The sequence below is a fragment of the Schistocerca cancellata genome, chromosome 2 (assembly GCF_023864275.1).
Source record: "Schistocerca cancellata isolate TAMUIC-IGC-003103 chromosome 2, iqSchCanc2.1, whole genome shotgun sequence".
Lineage (NCBI taxonomy): Eukaryota > Metazoa > Arthropoda > Insecta > Orthoptera > Acrididae > Schistocerca > Schistocerca cancellata.
Window position 1 is genome coordinate 631,497,351 of NC_064627.1, and position 15,181 is coordinate 631,512,531.

Sequence of the window (15,181 nt, forward strand, 5' to 3'; positions counted from 1 at the left end):
CGTATGTGGACTGCTGCCAGCGCCACCTTGCAACGACCACAGGTCAAATGCACCGCATCGTCATACCCCGGGGTGATCTAAACCCGCAACCCGCCCACTGGAGCGTTGTTTCGTCATGTATCAGCATTATCCTAAATTTATTAACATGAGTGTAGAAACGTCAAAACGCTGAATGTGATAACATATATTACCTCTTGCAAAATCTGCAGTTTACGGTACCCCTGAACGTACTAAGTGCTCTAGAGGCGCAGTCAGTGCGTCCATCTTACTTACTTTTTATTTGAGTCAGAAAAATACAGTAGACGGTAATTACCAATAAAAACACGAGAGTTATGTTGGAGGAAGTAATATCTTGTCCGATTCTTACCGGAAAGGACTCTCTCTAAATTTCAGTACTATATATCTGCCTGATTCATAACGGTTCTCTTGTAGCGTCTACCAGTGGATTTTATGGAGCATCTCTGTAACGCTCACGGACGGACTAAAAGATTCCGTGAAGAAACGCGCCGCTCTTTGTTGGATCCTCTGTACCTCTTCTGTCAGTCTCACCTCGTAAGGACGCAGACTGATGAACAATTCTCAGGAACCGGTCGAACCACTGCCTTGTTAGTCACTTCCTTAGTAGATGAATTACATTTCCTTCAGGTTCTTCCTATGAATCTCAAATCTGCTTCTTCCACTGTTTGTCTCATTAGGTCAGTACCCTTCAGGTCGCTCCGGATAAATAATCTGGTAGTTACTTTTTTCAGGAATCTGTCATCAGTAGTTTAGCAGTAAAGTAGCGGATGTCTTTTTCTATGTACGTGCATTACGTTACGTTTATTTACGTTCAGGGTCAACTACCAGTCCCTGCGTCATTCATCAGTCTTCTGTAGGTCCTTTTGCGTATCACTGGTACCTTCTTATAGACCACAGCATCACCTGCAAACAGCCTTAAAGAGCTTTCGACGCTTTCTACTAGAACATACATATACATTCTCAACAGTAGCTGTCCTATCGCAGCTTCTCGAGGTACCCCAGACATTACTTTCACTTCTGGCGGTTTTATTCCGCTAAGACCGATCAGTTGAGAATCCACTCGCCAATCTGGTCCGATACTCGGTAAGCTCGTATTTTTTCACTAATCGACAGAGCGGGACAGTGCCGAAAGTCAAGACGCGGCGGCACCATCAGGATTCATCTGCTGGCAACAACGGCTAGAGAGATCGGCGACATGATGTTCACATGTCCAAAGATAATTGAGCGCTATCTTGTAGACTGCAGTCGATCAGCTAGGAGACCTCTAAGGTCTGACAAGGGACACCTTTGATGCTGTACGCTCAGAACCGCAGGAAACCATGGTTAGACTAACACTCGATCATAAAAACAAAGGCTGTCTCTATCATTTTCATGAAAACTCCTCACTTGCCTTCAAGCGCTAACAGATAGTGGCATGTTGTAACTGTACTAACAAGTGCTCGAGTAGTGTGAATGGTATAGCTGCACTACGGATGTGTGTCTTGGAGAGTTAATCCTACGAATGTAGTCCAAATATTAGGGAAAAAGTTGCGACGTGCTGAATATTGAGTGGACATTGGTGTCAAGAACAGAGCGTTCGTGGGTATGTAATAATTTAGAAATATGATGGTTCAAATGGCTCTTAGCACTATGGGACTTAACATCTTAGGTCATCAGCTCTCTAGGACTTAGAACTACTTGAACCTAACTAACCTAAGGACAGCACACACATCCATGCCCGAGGCAGGACTCGAACCTGCGACCGTAGCGGTCGCGCGGTTCCAGACTGAAGTGCCTAGGACCGCTCGGGCACAGAGTAGAAATATGATTGAGAAATATGATGAAATACATGACGTTAAGCTGGATAGATATACTGATTTTGAAGGACAGGAAAAACCTGAACCTGAAGGTGCCTCTTCAAGCAGCACACGACAGTTCATCTCCAGAGCAACAGGAATAATACAGTCAAATTGGTATGAGCTATCTCCACCTAAAAGTCGAGGCCCAGTGTGTCAGAAGATATGGATGACAGCGTATTAGAGGATATTTGTGAAGACTATTCCTACAGCAAACTAATGAGGCGCTATAAGTGCATTAAAAGTAAATCAGAATGCAGATTAATTCTAAATTATCTGTGTAGCAAAAGGCGAGCAGGAGCTCGTTCCAAAGGAAACGAACTGTAGCTATTACGAACTATAGAAAAGCATGTAATATCGCAATTCGATACAGGATGGTCGTATGTATCTACTGCGGCCGAGTGGTTCTAGGCGCTACAGTACGGAGCCGCGCGAACGCTACGGTCGCAGGTTCGAATCCTGCCTCGGGCATGGATGTGTGTGGTGTCCTTAAGTTAGTTAGGTTTAAGTAGTTCTACGTTCTACGGGGCTGATGACCTCAGAAGTTAAGTCCCATAGTGCTCAGAGCCATTTGAACCATTTTTTGTTTGGTATCTGCCAATGTGGGCACTCGAAGCGTATGAAATGATTGGCTTGTACAATTTCAAAGGTTCAGTTTCTTTTATCGAAAATCTTACGGCTGAATATGGCTTTTCTTCCAGACCTAAAGCTACATTTATCATACATAAGGACGCAGAAGTCGACGACTGTTAATATCAGAAAGCAAAACAGTTTGTGGCGGAAGTGAGCATGTTTATGGCAGAGCAGGGTGTGGAGAAAGGAAATGGTCGGAACAGAGACCAGAGTCAATCCCAGTATGAAATGTCTTCATCGCCAACAATCTCTCACAGAGGAGAGAAAAGCACACCTAGTGTTTTGCAATCTGTACATAGCTCTATCCACTTCCAAGCAACTGATGAGGCTATATCAGTGACAGGCACACTAGTAAACAAGTTGTTCATCAGTTTTCAAGGGGTACAAGGCACTTTCGGCCCAAACATTTTAAAGAAACCCCTTGTAGAATTGTTTACGTTTACGCATAAATATAAATAGCTCTCCTGTTGTTCATGTTGGCCACGCACCATGATAATATGTAAGATCACTGCCATATCATTGCAGAAAGCCATGTTGTTATAAAACAACTTGATTTTCCGAGTGTGCGAAATGTCATACACCTAATGTCTATCCAAAATCTGTATCGATCAATGCTTCACTGCCTCGGAACACGTAAAGACGAATTGTTCTTTACGAGTAGTTTAGAAATTAATTTGTCAAATGTATCGGCGCCTCCTGGTCTAACCAGCAGTACCCAAGGAAGTATACGTCTGGAACTGTGTATGCACTCGGTTCGTTTGAGCAGGTGAGACTACGTCACAAAGGACTGTAATTAACAGGCACGCCTCTTGTCGGCGAGTAAACAGGCGGTGTCAGACCACGCCACAGGCTTCCGCCACTCGAAGCCTGCCACATCGTCTCTGGTATCTGATTGGTTACAGCACTCAGGTGGTTCCCAGGAACAGAAACATGCCCCACGTGTTCTTCTTATCTCTGCCGATTGTGGTTCGAGCACATTAGCTTGCCCCACATGTTCTTCTTATTTCTGCCGCTTGTGGTTCGAGCACATTAGCTGAGACTGGCGTACGACAACCACGACGTATAAGGGCGCTTTGTTTAGAATCGCACCTCGAATTATTAACTTTTTATTATTCATGTAATCTAGAAACAGCATGAATAATGGTCGCAAGCAATGTAGACTTGAATGATGTATTTTAGAACAATGTTTTACAATACGCATACAAGATAAAAGCTGCTGAATGTATCTTATAAGGGAAGCATAAAACCCAGGAGACAACGAGTTTGCTCATGCTGTGCACGACTGTTGTTCATACGTACACGAACAAATGCTGCTCCCCTAAGATGCAGTCTCCAACAGCTTCCGAGAAGCTGAGATTCAAATTTCTACGAGCATGTTGAGAATACCATACCTGAGCGGACTTCAATACAGCAGGAAGGCAAGCTGGCAACGTCGGTCAGTTCCACAGCTGGTTTCTGCAGGCGCTCCAAAAGCAGTACTAAAACGGTATACGTTATTCTAAACAGGTATAATCTATATGACTTCATTGTGATACGCGAATCAATGTATCGATAAAAGTTACTTACATGTGTAGAAACCACGAATCCAGTTTCACGAAAGTTATTTCTATCTTTCATATACCGATGACGTATGTGACGAATCTGACATGAGCCATATAGTCTCTCACACTATTTCCTCTTATTTTACTAATGTTAACAACTGCTATGTTTTCAGCACCCGAATCAGTTGAAATGACTTAAAAAGTCGAAATTATAATGATGAAAATTAAAATAACTAGTGCAGTCCATGATGCAAATGAATTTTAAAACTGAGTGAGTCTGCAAACCCATGACAAATGCAATTGTAAGCACAAGTAAAAGTTCATTACATCACCTTTCCTTGCTATACCTCACCTAGAATGTACCACTAAGATTATCATTTTTATAATTGATATTATTAATTTTCGAAAATACAGGATTCGAAGATACAGGATTCGTTGTAACGGTAAAAGAATTTTGTGAAAAATTAGTAAGAATAAACAAATTACGAAACTCGAATATCGTACGGGCACATTTCTTGTCTGTCGCCTTAGCCTGTTGCGGTAACGCTGCTGCTCCCTAGCATGTTGTTCAGTACGATGTAAATATTTGAATATATATTTCTTAGAAACGCTTGCAACAGAGTATCGTACTAGAGCAGCATTTGGCTACATCTACGGATGTTCTACAATGTTGCGAAATTCCGGGGCCTTTTACGCCAGGAATAAAAATGATGGCTATGTAAGAATAAATAGACTATACGCAAGACGAACTTCCATACTTAACATATGAAGTCTTATTCCCGACAATCTGAGATGAATAATTACGTTTCTTGGCAAATATGGTGACAAGAATTCAGTGATGCCCACTGAAGAACGAAATGTATAGAAATTATATCTGTAAGGTGCTTCAGGACATCAATGACACACTTTATGGGTTGACATGTCTCAGAGAGGGTCATTTTTTGTTAATGAACGTATTTTTTGAGCACGTAGTTTGTGAGTTATTCGTGTGCATGAGCCTCATTGTTCGTGGCATCCAACGGTGTAGTGGTAGCCAATGGTTTCAGTAGTTCACTTATGAGGTCTTGGAGCTAACACTGACAACAAACTGAGCTCACTGGCGTGATTCTGCATTATAGTGAGGTGTGGAGCAATGGAAAAGATACCGTATCTATACATATCAGTTTCTTAGCAGGAGATAACAACAGAATAGTAGGCTCACTGATGAAGTAACAACCACCCCTTCAAAACATATATTAGATACGTTTGTAATACAGTATTTAAAACAGAAAAATGAAAGTGTAAAATTTTTTTATATCACAAAATTTACTATGAAAATATTTTATGCCGTAGGATGATCAGAATAAAATATTGTCATTAAATGGATATGTTCTTGGGAAACGCAAATAGACAGGCTACATATTTACTATATCATTATACGTACACACTAAGATAATAACAAAGTGAGTTCCGTTTTCTTGATTCGGTACGTGGACCATAACAAATTTACCATGCAGATCCTTTGATAGTATCTGTAGTGGATGATTACTGAGAGGCTAGTGACACACATTATAGCAGTTCACTTGGCGGAAATACAAAGCAAGGCGATGAGTTTGACGAGGATGCAAGACAATTTCAATGGTCCATTCTTAAAACGATCGAACATATCTCTTCGGGTGTCCGTTATATGGCGCACCTTTTAGTGATTGAGGGTCCACAACGGCACATATCTTTCCTTGTAACTCTTGCGTTTTTCACTGTAAATCTTTTAGAAGAACGATTTACATGATTCGATTCAGACAGCTCTCAGTAAACACGTGAGAGGATTAAAAAAAAACCTAAACTCATAACATATGTTTTGTTTCACATCCAGCTTTCATTTTACCAAGCTAACAAAAATTTTTCATCGTTGTATGAATTATCCACTACTGTTTGAGTTTAGTCGAAGTCTACAGCGCGCAGACGTTGCTGGTGTGAGGGCGCGTCATGGAGGAAGCTCTCGATTGGGTGGCAGCCACTGCCTCCATGCGTTTACTCAGGTGTGCACTACTCTGTTACCGGGAGGTGTGCGCCTGACAACACCCACAGTATGTCTTATACTTCCGTAGCAACGTTCTGTGGCACATTTACCAGTTCATTTTAACAGATACATCCAAGCACCCTACACTCATACTTGGAAAGGTGAGATGCCAGTATACGCGAAAAATGACGACCAATCAGGGGGATTAAACTACCGGTAGGGATCTCCCAACCGTCAGCGTCATACGGCGTCACGATATTGAAAGCCTGATGCCTCGATCTCACAGAAATGCTTAGCAATTAAACTAAAAATCATCATCTTCAATGTGTCCATTCCTTTCAACACATAGGAAACCTTCATTACCTGTTTCATCACACTGAGTTTATATTGTTTGGAAGTCTCTACCGTGGATAAGAAGACTGGTGCCAGTGAAAATAGTTGGACGCCTGTGCATGTAGATAGCGTCGTGAAAGGGACAGCAGAATAAACCCACATTTCAGGAAATGCACGGGTGCTACCACAAGAAACGCCCGACTGACAAGCAACTGCGAATTAGATCGTCAAGGTCTACTGTCATATAAATACGTCAGGTATTCATATGAATTACCTTAGCTTTCTCAAGTCACGATCGCAAAACGCATTTGAACGAGCAACGAAACAGGTACGAATCGTACACTGGCTGTTTCTTATGAGGATGTTATGCACTCGTACATAACCTATTAATGTGGCTACTATACCAAAACCTTAGCGAATGGAAGTGAAACAGTCTTTCTTCACAATTCCAGGAATTTTGAAGACAATATCTGCGAAAGAAACCTCTGTCGCACCATTCCGATATTTCTTCTTAATCGTTTTGCAGTTTGTTTTGACCTTCTGATGACTTTATTAGTCGATAAACGACAGCGTCATCTGCAAACAACTGAAGACGGCTGCTCAAATTGTCTCCCAAATCGTTTACATAGATAAGGAACAGCAAAGGGCCTATAACACTACCTCGGGGAACGCCAGAAATCACTTCTGTTTTACTCGATGACTTTCCGTCAGTTACAACCAACTGTGACCTCTTTGACAGGAAATCACAGATCTCATAGTGACATGCAAGAAATTGCGTATTACACGATGTTAAGAGAAAACGTAGGTTCAGTTACGCTTTCAAATTACTTGTAATCTGTCCGAAAACCAAAGTCAGTACAACAGCACCTCAGAACGTAAATTATCCCGTTCACCGCCTCCGCCCTAGTCATCCTACAGCTGACATGTAGCCAGTCTATTTGGTCAACGAACGTGGTGCAGTACATCCGTCGACATTTTCAGCAGTTTTAAAATTGCACATTAAACACAGTAACCGACTCTCAGCTCAGGTTCAGTTTGCCAAAGGTAGCTCCTACTTTTTAACCGTTTCTCCATCAAGGAGTTACTAGCTGAAAATAGCTGCTGGCTAAAGCGGCCGTTGTCAAGTAGCCGTGAGAAAACTGTGCAAGGATGAAGGCTCGCCTGCAGTCGAACAGTTGATTGGGCGCCACCTGCTGACACCCGACAGTTATTTGCACAGGTGCGCCCCTGTTATCAGCATAGTGGAGCGTGCCTGCGACCTCGGTAATCACCGCCACGCGCAGCCGGCGTGTAGCAGGCCCGGCTCGCGCACAGATAAAACCTTTATCTGGGCATGTCACCACTGTTCTGACAGATTGGTAAGTACAGGTGACCTCCAGTGCGACTTGTGGGAGACGATGTAATTCAGGTGCTGGATGTGCCCTTAAATAACACTTCCAAAGAGACATCTAACGTGGCCTTACCATTTCGTAGTACACAGCACTAATTATATAACTATGGCGTAGAATGGCGTTCTTTTAGAGTCGAGACACTGCTAATCGCAATATACGTACACGACGTAGAGGAGTGATTTTACGAGTTGCACCCTCTTCTCTGATGACAGGGCAAATTAATACCACAACAACGACACAGAAATCCTATGAACTGTAGGCCAGCATCCGTTGGTTGAAATATTGATCGATTGATGAAAAAAAAAGTACAGAGACAGACTAACAGTCTGCAATATTTACAAGACGCAAGTCATAGTAATAATAGGGCATCATGAAAGACAATTTCATGTTAAGAAGAAAGTAACCCAGAGTTCCAGACCATCCCCATTGTTGTTGAATATAAACTTGTGAAAAGCGAAAGAAATTCTCTTGACAGGATAAAAGCAAGAATTACTAAATACTAATGTTGAAGCCTTTCCACTTGAGAGTAAGGGAGACTAAACGGAATTACTGAATGGAATGGATTGTGGTCAAACAAAACGAACAGAAATATGATGATGAGTTGTCAAACAAGAATAGCGAACTGTTTAACATTAAATGCAGTAAAAGCGCAGAAGATGAAGTATTCCCTGCCTTCGAAGTAACATTATATTAGATGGACGAAGCGAGGAATATATCAGAACTATATTGACCTAGACGGTTTTTTGCTGACGCCACATATTAACATGGAACTAAGGAATACATTTCTGTAAATGTACATCTGAAGTTTAGCTTCATATAAAAAGGAAACGAGCTCCTCTGGTGGAAAGTGGAGCACTGATTGTTGAAAACAGGTAATACATGAAATGGAGGGCTAGTATAAAGAAGAGATAAGGAAAAAGTCTGTCGGGAACTCTCTCCACAAGGAAAGACAGCCTAGAGCCATCTCAACCACGCAGTAGATAAATTGTTAATTGTATGGTGGAAGGAGCGATAACTGGGAAGACGGTTGAGGTAAATACTTACAAAAATTGCACTATGCACAATAGATTATAGGGATTTTCAGGTGTTGTAGGTATTTCGTTTTGATTTCATGCTACGTAAATTTGTTAGATGGGGCCGGGTGTCAACAGGGTAGTAAGACGACTGGATAACTTTATAAAAAGACAAACAGTTAACGTGACGATCTGGTTTGTCATTAAGTACTTCTGCCATCCTAGATGCCCAAGGGTACCGTTAAACTTTCAGTAGCTACATGACATAACACGCAAACCACGAAGCGCTACCTTACATTCAATATATTTCAGGAGCTGCGTTCCGGCCGTACAACTCATGACCGGATTCGCATATTCACAGAGGTCGTTTCATTTCCACGTATTCCATATGCCTGACACAACATGATTATGCTTCATTGGTTAACTACTGACCTGTGGCAATGTTCCATTTGCAGGTCGAGTAGAACAGTCATTCCTTGGAGACAGGTTCAACGGCTGTTTCCTTTGAGAACAAGACACGCATGCCTTCAGGTCGTAGAGCGCAGTGGCGTCACCCACCTCTAATGGAGGGAGTGTGATGTTCTTTTACCCGTAAGCTTAATTAATTCTTTCTCTGAAACACTGTAAGTCATATTTAGCTCGAATTTCGTTCAGTACTAGCGAATAGTAAAGTAACAGGCACTTCTTGTGGCGTTTTAGTTTGAGCAGTTAATGAAAATTACCCGTCTCTTTGGGAAATCAGTTAGCTGTAATTGTTCTTACGCGTGTTATCTTCGAGGCTGTAAACAGGAAAACGGGAATGGTTAATGGACACTGAAAAAAAGATCTAATCAATATCATCGTCCCGAGTCGACGTCAGAGACATTGTGCAATCGCTAAATCGCCAATTTTCTTTTTTTTCTTGTTTTGTGCTGCAATTACTGACACAGGAATCTGAGTCTTATCGGTATCTCCAACTTAAGTAGTTTACTTCTCATGCCAAGAGCAGATGTGTTGCGTAACTTGTTTGTCACGCTAAATTGAATCTCTACTAGGCTTCAGACATTTTCCACAATCTCCTTTGTTTTGCAAAATTTCCACAATCTCCTCTGCGAAAAAGAGATAGTTAATTATTTTTCACTGTATTTATCTGAATTTAAGATAATGCAAATATTTGTCTCCTTGCGTGTTACGTAATGTAAAAGCCTTTACGGATATCCAGCGACTGTTCATCGATACTCGATCATTTGCGTTCATTATAAATCTTGAAATTCAACTGAATTTGCATAGTACGATATACTTACATAATTGGAAGATAAATTGTGTTACTCGTTCTCTTAAGTTTGCAAGTTGCATTTGTAGTATATGTATCTGTATTTATTTGTGCAAATTACATCGTCCCTGTAGTTTCATTGTTATTCCTCAGAAGTACTTGGTTTGATTTCTGTTGACCGCTTTAAATTTTTCTATTGTGGAAATGTCTAGCAATGAAATAGACACCCAAGCTGCCGGAACGCCATTAAAGTGAAAGGCTTACATCACTCTGGTAACCTCGTAGAAGAGAATGTTAAGAGAAGTCTTGTACGCATTACGGAATGTTTTAAGACAAAATACGATATAAATCGAATGTGTACCACCCAAAAACGATAAAATACGAAACAAACCTTCAAAAAACCATCGTGAAAGTAATCGTACTAGTGACATCAGTCGGTATCTTTGCCATCAACTATTACTCACATTCTTAGACGTTTATAAACGGGAACTCAGGACGTTATTCAGATAAAACAAGTAATAGCGCATCCCCATATTTTCTATCAGTCTGAGTCTGAAGGTGGATTTCAGTTACAACTGTGAAAGACATTCTATGCAAGTTGTTTATTAGCTAAACGTTGAGACTAATGTCGTATTGTGATGGTACTGGTATAGTGTGCCAATGACGTAGTGAAAATTGCGAATCATGTTTTGTGTCACAGAAACAGATGTGTGATCTTGTTTCCACTTAATTCTCTACCGAAACGGAAGATTTACACTGCTCATGAGCATGTTTCATATAATTCTCACCCTCATTGAAGAAATATTTCGCAAGCGAAGTGCAGATGAAAAGTGGTCAGTGCTGGCAGTCTTTTAGTATCGTTAGGTCCGTGCACGTTTTAAAGTGACGTTTTCAGCCTGCTTTTTTGTTAAATGTATTTAGTTAGCAATAGCTGGAATGTGATAGAGGTATCGCTGTACGCCCCAGCGCCTGATATTACTATCTTCTCTTGGTTCTGCTCTTCAGGAAGAATGGGCTGCCATTCCTCCCCAGACATTCACCCACCTCAAAAAAGTGTACCCAGTAGAGTTTAAACCGTTATCAGGGCGAAGGATGGACATGCCTCACATTAACGGCCACTAACAGGGGCACAGATGAAACTTCCTGGCAGATTAAAACTGTGTGTCGGACCGAGACTCAAAATCGGGACTTTTGCCTTTCGCAGGCACGTGCTCTACCAACTGAGCTACCCAACCTCGACTCACGCCCCGTGCTCACTGCTTTACTTCTGCCAGTATCTCGTCTCCTACCATAGAGAGCACTAGAGCACTTGCCCGAGAAAGGCAAAGATCCCGATTTCGAGTCTCAGTCCGGCACACAGTTTTAATCTGCCAGGAAGTTTCATATCAGCGCATACTCCGCTGCATAGTGAAAATCTCATTCAGATATACGGATACTTTTGATCAGATGGTGTACTCAGAGGTGTAACCGGGCAGTAATTTGTAATAAAAATGCACTAGGCGCTCAAATGAGAATTCTTAAAAGAAAGCCGTGGTAGGTCTCTGTAAAACGTGTCAGGAAAGTTGAGAGAACATGCTTTCGAAGAAGACTGTACACCATCATGCTGCCACCACCGTAAACGTGGCGTAGGGATTACGAGAAGAAGGGAAGAGAGATTAGGACATGTGCTGAACCATTTGCGGAGTACGTACGTATATGTAAATGAATGTTGCATATGGAACTGCTATATTTTACTGTTTTCCATACTTTGAGTATTATTTAATAAAACCAACTATGCGTCTGAATAGTACGTTAGCATATAAATCATCTGCAGCAACCTCTTTAGTGAAGAAAATTCTGGAGAGCAGCGAGTTTGCTGCTTAACATTCATTGAAGCCGATGCGTGACAACGACGGGGCCAGAGCAAACGAGCGTTTGATGGGGGCCAGGCGTCTGAAACAGCCACTTGCGGCCTGTGACCTGACGGAAGGCCGTTAAAAACTTTCTCCTACACCGATAACTATCAGTACAGGCGACAAAACGGGCTTCACGCAGCCAAGCCTTCGCTTCAGAGTTTTGTGGAGCACCAGCCACCACCAAAGGAGAATTTCTCTTCTGTCCTATATTCGGTGGATTAATAATGCCATTCATCATTTGATCCTATGTCTTTAATTATTTCTTTAATGAAGGATAATCATTAAATTCTTTCTTATAACCCTGTTCTAGCCCCATGAAATGTGTTCAAATTTGAGGACGTGAAATAAATGTCACACGGGAGATACTGTTAGGGTTCGACAATGACATCACTAGAGATGTTAGCACAAGCTTATGTTGGGGAAAGAAGGCGAAGGAAGTCACCCATGAATTTTATATAATATGTGAGGAAATCATAGAAAATATAAAACTGGATGTCCGGAAGGGGATTTGAATCAGTGTCCTTGTGAGTAAGAGTCCAGTGCCTTACCAAAGAATCATTTGGCTCGGCAAGCACATAGATTAGCGACACATTCGTTAGAACAGTGTGGAATACAAATGGATTTCAAATTTTTGCCTGACCGTTAAAATTCAAGTTTTCAGAGATTTAGTTTTAATTATAGCTGTTCTAAGCGTTATCACTCAGACAGGGGCGATGTACCCTTTCTTTCGCCGCTGGTTCTCTTTGAATTGCAGCACGACTAGTGTGGCAGACAGCTACTGCTTGTGGCTACAGTGAGGAGTTTGTTGAGTGTGGGTGCGCAGTATGGGCGCGAGGCGAGTGGTCGTGTTAAAGGCATGCAAGTAAATCTAATACAGTTAGCAGTGGAGAAACAAAATTTTGTAGTATTTCAGCGAATACGAATATGCATATTAACGAATGTATATTATCGAATGTATATAACGTTGTACATTAACGAATATTGTATATTAACGAAAATAATGCATAAGGCATTTAATACATATGATATTTGCCTTTTCAGTTATTACTTGTCTATTTCTTCGTGCAGAACAATGATTAACTGGCTATGATACGTGGCAGTCATCAACTGCTGTATTTGACTGACCTTATTAGTTGACTATAATGTGTCGCAAAAATTAGATGCGCGGCGCGTGATCGTGTTAAAGGCACTGCACTTTTTAATATAGTTTAATCATTACTCTGTTTTATGTTACAGATCTGGTGAGCAGTATGCAAGCATATCGAAACTCCAACAGTGCTTTGCATGAGCGCAGTTCACACATTTATATTTTACAACGTTTTCATCTATTTTACTGGAGCCTCAATCTAGGCATGTTACCTAGATTTCCACGCTATTCGACTACAGCTTTTGAGTTGAAAGTAAGGACGCATTAGAAACGTCTATGGGATAGCAGAGTGATCATCCATCATGCCACGAAGGGAAATAAGGAAAACCGTGACCAGTGTTTAAGTCCGCATCATCCCGTTACACGCAGAATGCTTGTCAACCAGGTAAGTTGCTCGACGTGTTCCCCAGAATTAAAGTGATGTAGTACGGACATGAAACGGTTCCAAATGACAGGTAGTATATTAGGATTTACACCACACAGACGGTCCACGTTCGACAGATGGACAAGATGATCGATATCTACAGCTTTTGACACAAGAGAACCATGGGCTGAATACTTCAAAACTGAATTCGGTGCTCGAAGAGGCAACAAGTCGCAGTTTATAGCATTGGACTGTTAGACGATTGCGTGATGGGAATCTAAATTCCCCACGACCACGGCGAGTACTACGTCGAACACAATAATGCCATGGTCTCCGCTACAGATTGGCAAGAAATGGTGCAGAATAGGGGGCTGAGGATTGGCTTCGGATGTTGTATACGGAAGAAACTAGGATTTTTTTTATTTCCTGATTGTCACAGACGTGATTGGAGACAATCCGGTAATACCGAATGCTTCCAACGCTGTGTCCAGCAAGTGCAACAGGAGTGATGTGTTAGCGTGGGCCGTGCGGAGTGGCCACGCGGTTTGAGGCGCCATGACACGGATTGCGCGGCCCCTCCTGCCAGATGTTGGAGTCCTCCGCCGGCCGTTGTGGCCGAGAGGTTCTAGGCGCTTCAGTCCAGAAGCGACTGCTGCTACGGTAGCAGGTTCGAATCCTGCCTCGGACATGGATGTGTGTGATTTCCATAGGTTAGTTAGGTTTAAGTAGTTCTAAGTCTAGTGGACGGATGACCTCATATGTTAAGTCCCATATTGTTCAGAGCCATTTGAACCATTTTTAGTCCTCCCTCGGGCATGGTTGTGTGTGTTGTTCTTAGCAGAAGTTACACTACTGGCCATTAAAATTGCTACACCAAGAAGAAATTCAGATGATAAACGTGTATTCATTGGACAAATATATTATACTAGAATCGACACGTGATTACATTTTCACGCAATTTGAATGCATAGATCCTGAGAAATGCGTACCCAGAACAACCACCTGTGGCCGTAATAAAGGCCTTGATACGCCTGGGCACTGAGTCAAACAGAGCTTGGACGCCGTGCACATGTACAGCTGCCCATGCAGCTTCAACACGATACCACAGTTCATCAAGAGTAGTGACTGGCGTATTGTGATAAGCCAATTGCTCGGCCACCATTGACCAGACGTTTTCAATTGGTGAGAGATCTGGAGAATGTGCTGGACAGGGCAGCAGTCGAACATTTTCTGTATCCAGAAAGACCCGTACAGGACCTGCAACATGCGGTCGTGCATTATCCTGCTGAAATGTAGGGTTTCACAGGGATCGAATGAGGGGTAGAACCACGGGTCGTAACACATCTGAAATGTAACGTCCACTGTTCAAAGTGCCGTCAATGCGAACAAGAGGTGACCGAGACGTTTAACTAATGCCACCCCATACCATCACGCCGGGTGACACGCCAGTATGGTGATGACCAATACAAGCTTCCAATGTGCGTTCACCACGATGTTGCCAAACACGGATGCGACCATCATGATACTGTAAACAGAACTTGGATTCATGCGCAACAATGACGTTTTGCCATTCGTGCACCCAGGTTCGTCGTTGAGTCCACCATCACAGGCGCTGCTGTCTGTGATGTAGCGTCAAGGGTAACCGCAGCCATGGTCTCCGAGATGATAGTCCATGCTGCTGCAAACGTCGTCGAACTGTTCGTGCAGATAATTGTTGTCTTGCAAACGTCCCCATCTGTTGACTCAGGGATCGAGACGTG